Source organism: Schistocerca gregaria, chromosome 2, assembly GCF_023897955.1.
Source record: "Schistocerca gregaria isolate iqSchGreg1 chromosome 2, iqSchGreg1.2, whole genome shotgun sequence".
Taxonomy (NCBI): domain Eukaryota; kingdom Metazoa; phylum Arthropoda; class Insecta; order Orthoptera; family Acrididae; genus Schistocerca; species Schistocerca gregaria.
The window spans coordinates 1,015,452,554-1,015,466,526 of NC_064921.1; the positions used below are offsets into that span (position 1 = coordinate 1,015,452,554).

Sequence of the window (13,973 nt, forward strand, 5' to 3'; positions counted from 1 at the left end):
ATGTTCTAGCAGCACAAGTAGAGTATCCCGTATGAAATCATGATGACGTGTTCCATTGAGCATAGGTGGACGAAACTAAAATGAGGTCTAACATGGAAATTAAGCGTTTCCGCACACATGTCCACATAACATCTTTTCTTTATTTGTGTGTGAGAATGTTTCCTGAAAGTTTGGCCGTACCTTTTTGTAGCACTCTGTATATCCTACCAATTCTACTAGACAAATTTCTTTCACGTGCGTGAAACACTACCAGCATAGATGATGTACCAGATGTCTATCAAACCGAGCTCGCGAATGAGAGCGCTAAGTGGCGGGCATGATGAATGCTGAGGAATTAGGTTCTTGGGACACCGTGTATAATTAAAATCACCATATTATCTATCCAGCCTTGGCATAACTGTGTTAATTCCTCAGTAAAGAATTTCTAATGGTCACGCCGCTTCCTGGTACTGGACGATGCGAAAACTTTGACCAGGTGTATCCCTTAGACCTCCTGGCATACGGTTGGTAATGTATATCGGTGGATACTAACCCTTCTTTGAGAAGTGTTCAGACGCCCTGCACGTGCGATCAGTTTGCACAAAACGCTAGGGCTCGTCCGGGATTTGAACCCGGGACCTCCTGCACCCTAAGCAGGAATCATACCCCTAGACCAACGAGCCATCTGACTAGGCGAATGACTATAATTTCAGTGCACTGGGTCCCTCGATGTGGTCCAGGGTGCTCTGGAAAGTCTCGTGTAGGCTGGCGGGATGGGGGCGCCGAGAATTCCCGCGGTCGGCGGCCTTCCTGGGCTATTGGTACCTTCATGTAGAGCTGCCGCTGGGCTCGAACTCCCTGCTGCTAAGAAAGTGTTTGCTTTTGCTGCTATGACTTGCAATCACGAATGCGGGAAACGCCGCTATCTCGTTAGGGGTGCTACGGCAGACACCCTCTCGAGCACCCCGAAGACTTCTTGAGCCCTCGGCTGTAATGGTTTCCAGGCTGTCAAAAGAACCGTCGCGTGTGCATTCGCGGACGGGAGAGAGGCTGAGGTAATTTCGAGTTAACGGGGATTGACTCTTCACGTGCGCAGTTTCCGTAGTGTAGCGGTTATCACGTCTGCTTCACACGCAGAAGATCCCCGGTTCGATCCCGGGCGGTAACAGTATTTTCCTGAATATGTCGTATTGTACTCCAGTGAGCCACGACATGTGAGGATCTTCTGCATGTACCTTTGTTATGCAAGTAGCGCAATTATTTAATTTTTTAGTTACGATGACAACATCAGCACGAGTTGTCTCTAAGGTATAGCGCACACAAGTAGTTTCCGTGGTGTAGCGGTTATCACGTCTGCCTAACACGCAGAAGGTCCCCGGTTCGATCCCGGGCGGAAACACTTTTTCATCATTAAAAACAAGACATACTAACATGCATCTGCTTCCATCTGTACCCAAAAACCTTCGTAATCGCCTTCACACGTCGGATCAGAGTGTCAATTGCTCACATCAAATATGATATTCATTTGATACTGACGCCGAGCATTTTGCGTCGACTCAGCCACTCACGTGCGATCAGTTTGCACAAAACGCTAGGGCTCGTCCGGGGTTTGAAACCGGGACCTAGTGCACCCGAAGCAGGAATCATACCCCTAGACCAACGAGCGAATGACTATTATTTTCTAGTGAACTGGGTCACTCGATGTGGTCCAGGGTGCTCTGGAAGGTCTCGTGTAGGCTGGCGGGATGGGGGCGGCGCGAATTCCCGCGGTCGGCGGCCTTCCTGGGCTATTGGCACCTTCATGTAGAGCTGCCGCTGGGCTCGCACTCCCTGCTGCTAAGAAAGTGATTGCTTTTGCTGCTATGACTTGCAATCACGACTGCGGGAAACGCCGCTATCTCGTTAGGGGTGCTACGGCAGACACCCTCTCGAGCACCCCGAAGACTTCTTGAGCCCTCGGCAGTAATCGTTTCCAGGCTGTCAAAAGTACCGTCGCGTGTGCATTCGCGGACGGGAGAGAGACTGAGGTAATTTCGAGTGAACGGGGATTGACTCCTCACGTCCGCAGTTTCCGTAGTGTAGCGGTTATCACGTCTGCTTCACACGCAGAAGGTCCCCGGGCGGGAACAGTATTTTCCTGAATATGTCGTATTGTACTCCAGTGAGCCACGACATGTGAGGATCTTCTGCATGTACCTTTGTTATGCAAGTAGCGCATTTATTTAATTTTTTAGTTACGATGACAACATCAGCACGAGTTGTCTCTAAGGCATAGCGCACACATGTAGTTTCCGTAGTGTAGCGGTTATCATGTCTGCTTCACACGCAGAAGGTCCCCGGTTCGATCCCGGGCGGGAACAGTATTTTCCTGAATATGTCGTATTGTACTCCAGTGAGCCACGACATGTGAGGATCTTCTGCATGTACCTTTGTTATGCAAGTAGCGCAATTATTTAATTTTTTTGTTACGATGACAACATCAGCACGAGTTGTCTCTAAGGTATAGCGCACACAAGTAGTTACCGTGGTGTAGCGGTTATCACGTCTGCCTAACACGCAGAAGGTCTCCGGTTCGATCCCGGGCGGAAACACTTTTTCATCATTAAAACCAAGACATACTAACATGCATCTGCTTCCATCCGTACCCAAAAACTTTCGTAATCGCCTTCACACGTCGGATCAGAGTGTCAATTGCTCACATCAAATATGAAATTCATTTGATACTGACGCCGAGCATTTTGCGTCGACTCAGCCACTCACGTGCGATCAGTTTGCACAAAACGCTAGGGCTCGTCCGGGGTTTGAAACCGGGACCTCCTGCACCCGAAGCAGGAATCATACCCCTAGACCAACGAGCCATCTGACATGGCGAATGACTATTATTTCAGTGCACTGGGTCCCTCGATGAGGTCCAGGGTGCTCTGGAAAGTCTCGTGTAGGCTGGCGGGATGGGGGCGGCGCGAATTCCCGCGGTCGGCGGCCTTCCTGGGCTATTGGCACCTTCATGTAGAGCAGCCGCTGGGCTCGCACCCCCTGCTGCTAAGAAAGTGATTGCTTTTGCTGCTATGACTTGCAATCACGACTGCGGGAAACGCCGCTATCTCGTTAGGGGTGCTACGGCAGACACCCTCTCGAGCACCCCGAAGACTTCTTGAGTTCTCGGCAGTAATCGTTTCCAGGCTGTCAAAAGTACCGTCGCGTGTGCATTCGCGGACGGGAGAGAGACTGAGGTAATTTCGAGTGAACGGGGATTGACTCCTCACGTCCGCAGTTTCCGTAGTGTAGCGGTTATCACGTCTGCTTCACACGCAGAAGGTCCCCGGGCGGGAACAGTATTTTCCTGAATATGTCGTATTGTACTCCAGTGAGCCACGACATGTGAGGATCTTCTGCATGTACCTTTGTTATGCAAGTAGCGCATTTATTTAATTTTTTAGTTACGATGACAACATCAGCACGAGTTGTCTCTAAGGCATAGCGCACACAAGTAGTTTCCGTAGTGTAGCGGTTATCACGTCTGCTTCACACGCAGAAGGTCCCCGGTTCGATCCCGGGCGGGAACAGTATTTTCCTGAATATGTCGTATTGTACTCCAGTGAGCCACGACATGTGAGGATCTTCTGCATGTACCTTTGTTATGCAAGTAGCGCAATTATTTAATTTTTTTGTTACGATGACAACATCAGCACGAGTTGTCTCTAAGGTATAGCGCACACAAGTAGTTACCGTGGTGTAGCGGTTATCACGTCTGCCTAACACGCAGAAGGTCTCCGGTTCGATCCCGGGCGGAAACACTTTTTCATCATTAAAACCAAGACATACTAACATGCATCTGCTTCCATCTGTACCCTAAAACTTTCGTAATCGCCTTCACACGTCGGATCAGAGTGTCAATTGCTCACATCAAATATGAAATTCATTTGATACTGACGCCGAGCATTTTGCGTCGACTCAGCCACTCACGTGCGATCAGTTTGCACAAAACGCTAGGGCTCGTCCGGGGTTTGAAACCGGGACCTCCTGCACCCGAAGCAGGAATCATACCCCTAGACCAACGAGCCATCTGACATGGCGAATGACTATTATTTCAGTGCACTGGGTCCCTCGATGAGGTCCAGGGTGCTCTGGAAAGTCTCGTGTTGGCTGGCGGGATGGGGGCGGCGCGAATTCCCGCGGTCGGCGGCCTTCCTGGGCTATTGGCACCTTCATGTAGAGCTGCCGCTGGGCTCGCACCCCCTGCTGCTAAGAAAGTGATTGCTTTTGCTGCTATGACTTGCAATCACGACTGCGGGAAACGCCGCTATCTCGTTAGGGGTGCTACGGCAGACACCCTCTCGAGCACCCCGAAGACTTCTTGAGCCCTCGGCAGTAATCGTTTCCAGGCTGTCAAAAGTACCGTCGCGTGTGCATTCGCGGACGGGAGAGAGACTGAGGTAATTTCGAGTGAACGGGGATTGACTCCTCACGTCCGCAGTTTCCGTAGTGTAGCGGTTATCACGTCTGCTTCACACGCAGAAGGTCCCCGGGCGGGAACAGTATTTTCCTGAATATGTCGTATTGTACTCCAGTGAGCCACGACATGTGAGGATCTTCTGCATGTACCTTTGTTATGCAAGTAGCGCATTTATTTAATTTTTTAGTTACGATGACAACATCAGCACGAGTTGTCTCTAAGGCATAGCGCACACAAGTAGTTTCCGTAGTGTAGCGGTTATCACGTCTGCTTCACACGCAGAAGGTCCCCGGTTCGATCCCGGGTGGGAACAGTATTTTCCTGAATATGTCGTATTGTACTCCAGTGAGCCACGACATGTGAGGATCTTCTGCATGTACCTTTGTTATGCAAGTAGCGCAATTATTTAATTTTTTTGTTACGATGACAACATCAGCACGAGTTGTCTCTAAGGTATAGCGCACACAAGTAGTTACCGTGGTGTAGCGGTTATCACGTCTGCCTAACACGCAGAAGGTCTCCGGTTCGATCCCGGGCGGAAACACTTTTTCATCATTAAAACCAAGACATACTAACATGCATCTGCTTCCATCCGTACCCAAAAACTTTCGTAATCGCCTTCACACGTCGGATCAGAGTGTCAATTGCTCACATCAAATATGAAATTCATTTGATACTGACGCCGAGCATTTTGCGTCGACTCAGCCACTCACGTGCGATCAGTTTGCACAAAACGCTAGGGCTCGTCCGGGGTTTGAAACCGGGACCTCCTGCACCCGAAGCAGCAATCATACCCCTAGACCAACGAGCCATCTGACATGGCGAATAACTATTATTTCAGTGCACTGGGTCCCTCGATGAGGTCCAGGGTGCTCTGGAAAGTCTCGTGTAGGCTGGCGGGATGGGGGCGGCGCGAATTCCCGCGGTCGGCGGCCTTCCTGGGCTATTGGCACCTTCATGTAGAGCTGCCGCTGGGCTCGCACCCCCTGCTGCTAAGAAAGTGATTGCTTTTGCTGCTATGACTTGCAATCACGACTGCGGGAAACGCCGCTATCTCGTTAGGGGTGCTACGGCAGACACCCTTTCGAGCACCCCGAAGACTTCTTGAGCCCTCGGCAGTAATTGTTTCCAGGCTGTCAAAAGTACCGTCGCGTGTGCATTCGCGGACGGGAGAGAGACTGAGGTAATTTCGAGTGAACGGGGATTGACTCCTCACGTCCGCAGTTTCCGTAGTGTAGCGGTTATCACGTCTGCTTCACACGCAGAAGGTCCCCGGGCGGGAACAGTATTTCCCTGAATATGTCGTATTGTACTCCAGTGAGCCACGACATGTGAGGATCTTCTGCATGTACCATTGTTATGCAAGTAGCGCATTTATTTAATTTTTTAGTTACGATGACAACATCAGCACGAGTTGTCTCTAAGGCATAGCGCACACAAGTAGTTTCCGTAGTGTAGCGGTTATCACGTCTGCTTCACACGCAGAAGGTCCCCGGTTCGATCCCGGGCGGGAACAGTATTTTCCTGAATATGTCGTATTGTACTCCAGTGAGCCACGACATGTGAGGATCTTCTGCATGTACCTTTGTTATGCAAGTAGCGCAATTATTTAATTTTTTTGTTACGATGACAACATCAGCACGAGTTGTCTCTAAGGTATAGCGCACACAAGTAGTTACCGTGGTGTAGCGGTTATCACGTCTGCCTAACACGCAGAAGGTCTCCGGTTCGATCCCGGGCGGAAACACTTTTTCATCATTAAAACCAAGACATACTAACATGCATCTGCTTCCATCCGTACCCAAAAACTATCGTAATCGCCTTCACACGTCGGATCAGAGTGTCAATTGCTCACATCAAATATGAAATTCATTTGATACTGACGCCGAGCATTTTGCGTCGACTCAGCCACTCACGTGCGATCAGTTTGCACAAAACGCTAGGGCTCGTCCGGGGTTTGAAACCGGGACCTCCTGCACCCGAAGCAGGAATCATACCCCTAGACCAACGAGCCATCTGACATGGCGAATGACTATTATTTCAGTGCACTGGGTCCCTCGATGAGGTCCAGGGTGCTCTGGAAAGTCTCGTGTAGGCTGGCGGGATGGGGGCGGCGCGAATTCCCGCGGTCGGCGGCCTTCCTGGGCTATTGGCACCTTCATGTAGAGCTGCCGCTGGGCTCGCACCCCCTGCTGCTAAGAAAGTGATTGCTTTTGCTGCTATGACTTGCAATCACGACTGCGGGAAACGCCGCTATCTCGTTAGGGGTGCTACGGCAGACACCCTCTCGAGCACCCCGAAGACTTCTTGAGCCCTCGGCAGTAATCGTTTCCAGGCTGTCAAAAGTACCGTCGCGTGTGCATTCGCGGACGGGAGAGAGACTGAGGTAATTTCGAGTGAACGGGGATTGACTCCTCACGTCCGCAGTTTCCGTAGTGTAGCGGTTATCACGTCTGCTTCACACGCAGAAGGTCCCCGGGCGGGAACAGTATTTTCCTGAATATGTCGTATTGTACTCCAGTGAGCCACGACATGTGAGGATCTTCTGCATGTACCTTTGTTATGCAAGTAGCGCATTTATTTAATTTTTTAGTTACGATGACAACATCAGCACGAGTTGTCTCTAAGGTATAGCGCACACAAGTAGTTTCCGTAGTGTAGCGGTTATCACGTCTGCTTCACACGCAGAAGGTCCCCGGTTCGATCCTGGGCGGGAACAGTATTTTCCTGAATATGTCGTATTGTACTCCAGTGAGCCACGACATGTGAGGATCTTCTGCATGTACCTTTGTTATGCAAGTAGCGCAATTATTTAATTTTTTTGTTACGATGACAACATCAGCACGAGTTGTCTCTAAGGTATAGCGCACACAAGTAGTTACCGTGGTGTAGCGGTTATCACGTCTGCCTAACACGCAGAAGGTCTCCGGTTCGATCCCGGGCGGAAACACTTTTTCATCATTAAAACCAAGACATACTAACATGCATCTGCTTCCATCCGTACCCAAAAACTTTCGTAATCGCCTTCACACGTTGGATCAGAGTGTCAATTGCTCACATCAAATATGAAATTCATTTGATACTGACGCCGAGCATTTTGCGTCGACTCAGCCACTCACGTGCGATCAGTTTGCACAAAACGCTAGGGCTCGTCCGGGGTTTGAAACCGGGACCTCCTGCACCCGAAGCAGGAATCATACCCCTAGACCAACGAGCCATCTGACATGGCGAATGACTATTATTTCAGTGCACTGGGTCCCTCGATGTGGTCCAGGGTGCTCTGGAAAGTCTCGTGTAGGCTGGCGGGATGGGGGCGGCGCGAATTCCCGCGGTCGGCGGCCTTCCAGGGCTATTGGCACCTTCATGTAGAGCTGCCGCTGGGCTCGCACCCCCTGCTGCTAAGAAAGTGATTGCTTTTGCTGCTATGACTTGCAATCACGACTGCGGGAAACGCCGCTATCTCGTTAGGGGTGCTACGGCAGACACCCTCTCGAGCACCCTGAAGACTTCTTGAGCCCTCGGCAGTAATGGTTTCCAGGCTGTCAAAAGTACCGTCGCGTGTGCATTCGCGGACGGGAGAGAGACTGAGGTAATTTCGAGTGAACGGGGATTGACTCCTCACGTCCGCAGTTTCCGTAGTGTAGCGGTTATCACGTCTGCTTCACACGCAGAAGGTCCCCGGGCGGGAACAGTATTTTCCTGAATATGTCGTATTGTACTCCAGTGAGCCACGACATGTGAGGATCTTCTGCATGTACCTTTGTTATGCAAGTAGCGCATTTATTTAATTTTTTAGTTACGATGACAACATCAGCACGAGTTGTCTCTAAGGTATAGCACACAGAAGTAGTTTCCGTAGTGTAGCGGTTATCACGTCTGCTTCTCACGCAGAAGGTTCCCGGTTCGATCCCGGGCGGGAACAGTATTTTCCTGAATATGTCGTATTGTACTCCAGTGAGCCACGACATGTGAGGATCTTCTGCATGTACCTTTGTTATGCAAGTAGCGCATTTATTTAATTTTTTAGTTACGATGACAACATCAGCACGAGTTGTCTCTAAGGTATAGCGCATACAAGTAGTTTCCGTAGTGTAGCGGTTATCACGTCTGCTTCACACGCAGAAGGTCCCCGGGCGGGAACAGTATTTTCCTGAATATGTCGTATTGTACTCCAGTGAGCCACGACATGTGAGGATCTTCTGCATGTACCTTTGTTATGCAAGTAGCGCAATTATTTAATTTTTTTGTTACGATGACAACATCAGCACGAGTTGTCTCTAAGGTATAGCGCACACAAGTAGTTACCGTGGTGTAGCGGTTATCACGTCTGCCTAACACGCAGAAGGTCTCCGGTTCGATCCCGGGCGGAAACACATTTTCATCATTAAAACCAAGACATACTAACATGCATCTGCTTCCATCCGTACCCAAAAACTTTCGTAATCGCCTTCACACGTCGGATCAGAGTGTCAATTGCTCACATCAAATATGAAATTCATTTGATACTGACGCCGAGCATTTTGCGTCGACTCAGCCACTCACGTGCGATCAGTTTGCACAAAACGCTAGGGCTCGTCCGGGGTTTGAAACCGGGACCTCCTGCACCCGAAGCAGGAATCATACCCCTAGACCAACGAGCCATCTGACATGGCGAATAACTATTATTTCAGTGCACTGGGTCCCTCGATGAGGTCCAGGGTGCTCTGGAAAGTCTCGTGTAGGGTGGCGGGATGGGGGCGGCGCGAATTCCCGCGGTCGGCGGCCTTCCTGGGCTATTGGCACCTTCATGTAGAGCTGCCGCTGGGCTCGCACCCCCTGCTGCTAAGAAAGTGATTGCTTTTGCTGCTATGACTTGCAATCACGACTGCGGGAAACGCCGCTATCTCGTTAGGGGTGCTACGGCAGACACCCTCTCGAGCACCCCGAAGACTTCTTGAGCCCTCGGCAGTAATCGTTTCCAGGCTGTCAAAAGTACCGTCGCGTGTGCATTCGCGGACGGGAGAGAGACTGAGGTAATTTCGAGTGAACGGGGATTGACTCCTCACGTCCGCAGTTTCCGTAGTGTAGCGGTTATCACGTCTGCTTCACACGCAGAAGGTCCCCGGGCGGGAACAGTATTTTCCTGAATATGTCGTATTGTACTCCAGTGAGCCACGACATGTGAGGATCTTCTGCATGTACCTTTGTTATGCAAGTAGCGCATTTATTTAATTTTTTAGTTACGATGACAACATCAGCACGAGTTGTCTCTAAGGCATAGCGCACACAAGTAGTTTCCGTAGTGTAGCGGTTATCACGTCTGCTTCACACGCAGAAGGTCCCCGGTTCGATCCCAGGCGGGAACAGTATTTTCATGAATATGTCGTATTGTACTCCAGTGAGCCACGACATGTGAGGATCTTCTGCATGTACCTTTGTTATGCAAGTAGCGCAATTATTTAATTTTTTTGTTACGATGACAACATCAGCACGAGTTGTCTCTAAGGTATAGCGCACACAAGTAGTTACCGTGGTGTAGCGGTTATCACGTCTGCCTAACACGCAGAAGGTCTCTGGTTCGATCCCGGGCGGAAACACTTTTTCATCATTAAAACCAAGACATATTAACATGCATCTGCTTCCATCCGTACCCAAAAACTTTCGTAATCGCCTTCACACGTCGGATCAGAGTGTCAATTGCTCACATCAAATATGAAATTCATTTGATACTGACGCCGAGCATTTTGCGTCGACTCAGCCACTCACGTGCGATCAGTTTGCACAAAACGCTAGGGCTCGTCCGGGGTTTGAAACCGGGACCTCCTGCACCCGAAGCAGGAATCATACCCCTAGACCAACGAGCCATCTGACATGGCGAATGACTATTATTTCAGTGCACTGGGTCCCTCGATGAGGTCCAGGGTGCTCTGGAAAGTCTCGTGTAGGCTGGCGGGATGGGGGCGGCGCGAATTCCCGCGGTCGGCGGCCTTCCTTGGCTATTGGCACCTTCATGTAGAGCTGCCGCTGGGCTCGCACTCCCTGCTGCTAAGAAAGTGATTGCTTTTGCTGCTATGACTTGCAATCACGACTGCGGGAAAAACCGCTATCTCGTTAGGGGTGCTACGGCAGACAAATTCTCGTGCACCCGAAGACTTCTTGAGCCCTCGGCTGTAATGGTTTCCAGGCTGTCAAAAGAACCGTCGCGTGTGCATTCGCGGACGGGAGAGAGACTGAGGTAATTTCGAGTGAACGGGGATTGACTCCTCACGTCCGCAGTTTCCGTAGTGTAGCGGTTATCACGTCTGCTTCACACGCAGAAGGTCCCCGGGCGGGAACAGTATTTTCCTGAATATGTCGTATTGTACTCCAGTGAGCCACGACATGTGAGGATCTTCTGCATGTACCTTTGTTATGCAAGTAGCGCATTTATTTAATTTTTTAGTTACGATGACAACATCAGCACGAGTTGTCTCTAAGGTATAGCGCACACAAGTAGTTTCCGTAGTGTAGCGGTTATCACGTCTGCTTCACACGCAGAAGGTCCCCGGTTCGATCCTGGGCGGGAACAGTATTTTCCTGAATATGTCGTATTGTACTCCAGTGAGCCACGACATGTGAGGATCTTCTGCATGTACCTTTGTTATGCAAGTAGCGCAATTATTTAATTTTTTTGTTACGATGACAACATCAGCACGAGTTGTCTCTAAGGTATAGCGCACACAAGTAGTTACCGTGGTGTAGCGGTTATCACGTCTGCCTAACACGCAGAAGGTCTCCGGTTCGATCCCGGGCGGAAACACTTTTTCATCATTAAAACCAAGACATACTAACATGCATCTGCTTCCATCCGTACCCAAAAGCTTTCGTAATCGCCTTCACACGTCGGATCAGAGTGTCAATTGCTCACATCAAATATGAAATTCATTTGATACTGACGCCGAGCATTTTGCGTCGACTCAGCCACTCACGTGCGATCAGTTTGCACAAAACGCTAGGGCTCGTCCGGGGTTTGAAACCGGGACCTCCTGCACCCGAAGCAGGAATCATACCCCTAGACCAACGAGCCATCTGACATGGCGAATGACTATTATTTCAGTGCACTGGGTCCCTCGATGAGGTCCAGGGTGCTCTGGAAAGTCTCGTGTAGGCTGGCGGGATGGGGGCGGCGCGAATTCCCGCGGTCGGCGGCCTTCCAGGGCTATTGGCACCTTCATGTAGAGCTGCCGCTGGGCTCGCACCCCCTGCTGCTAAGAAAGTGATTGCTTTTGCTGCTATGACTTGCAATCACGACTGCGGGAAACGCCGCTATCTCGTTAGGGGTGCTACGGCAGACACCCTCTCGAGCACCCTGAAGACTTCTTGAGCCCTCGGCAGTAATGGTTTCCAGGCTGTCAAAAGTACCGTCGCGTGTGCATTCGCGGACGGGAGAGAGACTGAGGTAATTTCGAGTGAACGGGGATTGACTCCTCACGTCCGCAGTTTCCGTAGTGTAGCGGTTATCACGTCTGCTTCACACGCAGAAGGTCCCCGGGCGGGAACAGTATTTTCCTGAATATGTCGTATTGTACTCCAGTGAGCCACGACATGTGAGGATCTTCTGCATGTACCTTTGTTATGCAAGTAGCGCATTTATTTAATTTTTTAGTTACGATGACAACATCAGCACGAGTTGTCTCTAAGGTATAGCACACACAAGTAGTTTCCGTAGTGTAGCGGTTATCACGTCTGCTTCTCACGCAGAAGGTTCCCGGTTCGATCCCGGGCGGGAACAGTATTTTCCTGAATATGTCGTATTGTACTCCAGTGAGCCACGACATGTGAGGATCTTCTGCATGTACCTTTGTTATGCAAGTAGCGCATTTATTTAATTTTTTAGTTACGATGACAACATCAGCACGAGTTGTCTCTAAGGTATAGCGCATACAAGTAGTTTCCGTAGTGTAGCGGTTATCACGTCTGCTTCACACGCAGAAGGTCCCCGGGCGGGAACAGTATTTTCCTGAATATGTCGTATTGTACTCCAGTGAGCCACGACATGTGAGGATCTTCTGCATGTACCTTTGTTATGCAAGTAGCGCAATTATTTAATTTTTTTGTTACGATGACAACAACAGCACGAGTTGTCTCTAAGGTATAGCGCACACAAGTAGTTACCGTGGTGTAGCGGTTATCACGTCTGCCTAACACGCAGAAGGTCTCTGGTTCGATCCCGGGCGGAAACACTTTTTCATCATTAAAACCAAGACATATTAACATGCATCTGCTTCCATCCATACCCAAAAACTTTCGTAATCGCCTTCACACGTCGGATCAGAGTGTCAATTGCTCACATCAAATATGAAATTCATTTGATACTGACGCCGAGCATTTTGCGTCGACTCAGCCACTCACGTGCGATCAGTTTGCACAAAACGCTAGGGCTCGTCCGGGGTTTGAAACCGGGACCTCCTGCACCCGAAGCAGGAATCATACCCCTAGACCAACGAGCCATCTGACATGGCGAATGACTATTATTTCAGTGCACTGGGTCCCTCGATGAGGTCCAGGGTGCTCTGGAAAGTCTCGTGTAGGCTGGCGGGATGGGGGCGGCGCGAATTCCCGCGGTCGGCGGCCTTCCTGGGCTATTGGCACCTTCATGTAGAGCTGCCGCTGGGCTCGCACCCCCTGCTGCTAAGAAAGTGATTGCTTTTGCTGCTATGACTTGCAATCACGACTGCGGGAAACGCCGCTATCTCGTTAGGGGTGCTACGGCAGACACCCTCTCGAGCACCCCGAAGACTTCTTGAGCCCTCGGCAGTAATCGTTTCCAGGCTGTCAAAAGTACCGTCGCGTGTGCATTCGCGGACGGGAGAGAGACTGAGGTAATTTCGAGTGAACGGGGATTGACTCCTCACGTCCGCAGTTTCCGTAGTGTAGCGGTTATCACGTCTGCTTCACACGCAGAAGGTCCCCGGGCGGGAACAGTATTTTCCTGAATATGTCGTATTGTACTCCAGTGAGCCACGACATGTGAGGATCTTCTGCATGTACCTTTGTTATGCAAGTAGCGCATTTATTTAATTTTTTAGTTACGATGACAACATCAGCACGAGTTGTCTCTAAGGCATAGCGCACACAAGTAGTTTCCGTAGTGTAGCGGTTATCACGTCTGCTTCACATGCAGAAGGTCCCCGGTTCGATCCCGGGCGGGAACAGTATTTTCCTGAATATGTCGTATTGTACTCCAGTGAGCCACGACATGTGAGGATCTTCTGCATGTACCTTTGTTATGCAAGTAGCGCAATTATTTAATTTTTTTGTTACGATGACAACATCAGCACGAGTTGTCTCTAAGGTATAGCGCATACAAGTAGTTTCCGTAGTGTAGCGGTTATCACGTCTGCTTCACACGCAGAAGGTCCCCGGGCGGGAACAGTATTTTCCTGAATATGTCGTATTGTACTCCAGTGAGCCACGACATGTGAGGATCTTCTGCATGTACCTTTGTTATGCAAGTAGCGCAATTATTTAATTTTTTTGTTACGATGACAACATCAGCACGAGTTGTCTCTAAGGTATAGCG

The 13,973-nt window shown here is 50.0% G+C and overlaps 30 non-coding genes across 30 annotated transcripts; 21 read left to right on the forward strand and 9 right to left on the reverse strand.

Annotated features, from left to right (window-relative positions):
* Positions 1-590: 590 nt before the first annotated feature.
* Positions 591-662, reverse strand: Trnap-agg (transfer RNA proline (anticodon AGG)). Its single transcript has one exon. It is a non-coding gene; the product is annotated as a tRNA-Pro (tRNA).
* A 412-nt stretch (positions 663-1,074) lies between these two features.
* On the forward strand, positions 1,075-1,147 carry Trnav-cac (transfer RNA valine (anticodon CAC)). Its single transcript has one exon. It is a non-coding gene; the product is annotated as a tRNA-Val (tRNA).
* A 158-nt stretch (positions 1,148-1,305) lies between these two features.
* Positions 1,306-1,378, forward strand: Trnav-aac (transfer RNA valine (anticodon AAC)). The gene has a single exon. It is a non-coding gene; the product is annotated as a tRNA-Val (tRNA).
* Positions 1,379-2,266: 888 nt separating this feature from the next.
* Trnav-cac (transfer RNA valine (anticodon CAC)) lies at positions 2,267-2,339 on the forward strand. The gene has a single exon. It is a non-coding gene; the product is annotated as a tRNA-Val (tRNA).
* Positions 2,340-2,497: 158 nt separating this feature from the next.
* Trnav-aac (transfer RNA valine (anticodon AAC)) lies at positions 2,498-2,570 on the forward strand. Its single transcript has one exon. It is a non-coding gene; the product is annotated as a tRNA-Val (tRNA).
* A 195-nt stretch (positions 2,571-2,765) lies between these two features.
* On the reverse strand, positions 2,766-2,837 carry Trnap-cgg (transfer RNA proline (anticodon CGG)). Its single transcript has one exon. It is a non-coding gene; the product is annotated as a tRNA-Pro (tRNA).
* A 632-nt stretch (positions 2,838-3,469) lies between these two features.
* On the forward strand, positions 3,470-3,542 carry Trnav-cac (transfer RNA valine (anticodon CAC)). The gene has a single exon. It is a non-coding gene; the product is annotated as a tRNA-Val (tRNA).
* A 158-nt stretch (positions 3,543-3,700) lies between these two features.
* On the forward strand, positions 3,701-3,773 carry Trnav-aac (transfer RNA valine (anticodon AAC)). The gene has a single exon. It is a non-coding gene; the product is annotated as a tRNA-Val (tRNA).
* Positions 3,774-3,968: 195 nt separating this feature from the next.
* On the reverse strand, positions 3,969-4,040 carry Trnap-cgg (transfer RNA proline (anticodon CGG)). The gene has a single exon. It is a non-coding gene; the product is annotated as a tRNA-Pro (tRNA).
* Positions 4,041-4,672: 632 nt separating this feature from the next.
* On the forward strand, positions 4,673-4,745 carry Trnav-cac (transfer RNA valine (anticodon CAC)). The gene has a single exon. It is a non-coding gene; the product is annotated as a tRNA-Val (tRNA).
* Positions 4,746-4,903: 158 nt separating this feature from the next.
* Trnav-aac (transfer RNA valine (anticodon AAC)) lies at positions 4,904-4,976 on the forward strand. The gene has a single exon. It is a non-coding gene; the product is annotated as a tRNA-Val (tRNA).
* An 899-nt stretch (positions 4,977-5,875) lies between these two features.
* Trnav-cac (transfer RNA valine (anticodon CAC)) lies at positions 5,876-5,948 on the forward strand. The gene has a single exon. It is a non-coding gene; the product is annotated as a tRNA-Val (tRNA).
* Positions 5,949-6,106: 158 nt separating this feature from the next.
* On the forward strand, positions 6,107-6,179 carry Trnav-aac (transfer RNA valine (anticodon AAC)). Its single transcript has one exon. It is a non-coding gene; the product is annotated as a tRNA-Val (tRNA).
* Positions 6,180-6,374: 195 nt separating this feature from the next.
* Trnap-cgg (transfer RNA proline (anticodon CGG)) lies at positions 6,375-6,446 on the reverse strand. Its single transcript has one exon. It is a non-coding gene; the product is annotated as a tRNA-Pro (tRNA).
* A 632-nt stretch (positions 6,447-7,078) lies between these two features.
* On the forward strand, positions 7,079-7,151 carry Trnav-cac (transfer RNA valine (anticodon CAC)). The gene has a single exon. It is a non-coding gene; the product is annotated as a tRNA-Val (tRNA).
* A 158-nt stretch (positions 7,152-7,309) lies between these two features.
* Trnav-aac (transfer RNA valine (anticodon AAC)) lies at positions 7,310-7,382 on the forward strand. Its single transcript has one exon. It is a non-coding gene; the product is annotated as a tRNA-Val (tRNA).
* A 195-nt stretch (positions 7,383-7,577) lies between these two features.
* On the reverse strand, positions 7,578-7,649 carry Trnap-cgg (transfer RNA proline (anticodon CGG)). Its single transcript has one exon. It is a non-coding gene; the product is annotated as a tRNA-Pro (tRNA).
* A 632-nt stretch (positions 7,650-8,281) lies between these two features.
* On the forward strand, positions 8,282-8,354 carry Trnae-cuc (transfer RNA glutamic acid (anticodon CUC)). Its single transcript has one exon. It is a non-coding gene; the product is annotated as a tRNA-Glu (tRNA).
* Positions 8,355-8,732: 378 nt separating this feature from the next.
* Positions 8,733-8,805, forward strand: Trnav-aac (transfer RNA valine (anticodon AAC)). Its single transcript has one exon. It is a non-coding gene; the product is annotated as a tRNA-Val (tRNA).
* Positions 8,806-9,000: 195 nt separating this feature from the next.
* On the reverse strand, positions 9,001-9,072 carry Trnap-cgg (transfer RNA proline (anticodon CGG)). Its single transcript has one exon. It is a non-coding gene; the product is annotated as a tRNA-Pro (tRNA).
* A 632-nt stretch (positions 9,073-9,704) lies between these two features.
* Trnav-cac (transfer RNA valine (anticodon CAC)) lies at positions 9,705-9,777 on the forward strand. The gene has a single exon. It is a non-coding gene; the product is annotated as a tRNA-Val (tRNA).
* Positions 9,778-9,935: 158 nt separating this feature from the next.
* Positions 9,936-10,008, forward strand: Trnav-aac (transfer RNA valine (anticodon AAC)). Its single transcript has one exon. It is a non-coding gene; the product is annotated as a tRNA-Val (tRNA).
* Positions 10,009-10,203: 195 nt separating this feature from the next.
* On the reverse strand, positions 10,204-10,275 carry Trnap-cgg (transfer RNA proline (anticodon CGG)). Its single transcript has one exon. It is a non-coding gene; the product is annotated as a tRNA-Pro (tRNA).
* A 631-nt stretch (positions 10,276-10,906) lies between these two features.
* Trnav-cac (transfer RNA valine (anticodon CAC)) lies at positions 10,907-10,979 on the forward strand. Its single transcript has one exon. It is a non-coding gene; the product is annotated as a tRNA-Val (tRNA).
* A 158-nt stretch (positions 10,980-11,137) lies between these two features.
* Trnav-aac (transfer RNA valine (anticodon AAC)) lies at positions 11,138-11,210 on the forward strand. Its single transcript has one exon. It is a non-coding gene; the product is annotated as a tRNA-Val (tRNA).
* A 195-nt stretch (positions 11,211-11,405) lies between these two features.
* Positions 11,406-11,477, reverse strand: Trnap-cgg (transfer RNA proline (anticodon CGG)). The gene has a single exon. It is a non-coding gene; the product is annotated as a tRNA-Pro (tRNA).
* A 632-nt stretch (positions 11,478-12,109) lies between these two features.
* Positions 12,110-12,182, forward strand: Trnae-cuc (transfer RNA glutamic acid (anticodon CUC)). Its single transcript has one exon. It is a non-coding gene; the product is annotated as a tRNA-Glu (tRNA).
* Positions 12,183-12,560: 378 nt separating this feature from the next.
* On the forward strand, positions 12,561-12,633 carry Trnav-aac (transfer RNA valine (anticodon AAC)). The gene has a single exon. It is a non-coding gene; the product is annotated as a tRNA-Val (tRNA).
* Positions 12,634-12,828: 195 nt separating this feature from the next.
* On the reverse strand, positions 12,829-12,900 carry Trnap-cgg (transfer RNA proline (anticodon CGG)). Its single transcript has one exon. It is a non-coding gene; the product is annotated as a tRNA-Pro (tRNA).
* Positions 12,901-13,532: 632 nt separating this feature from the next.
* Trnav-cac (transfer RNA valine (anticodon CAC)) lies at positions 13,533-13,605 on the forward strand. Its single transcript has one exon. It is a non-coding gene; the product is annotated as a tRNA-Val (tRNA).
* The last annotated feature ends 368 nt before the right edge of the window (positions 13,606-13,973 follow it).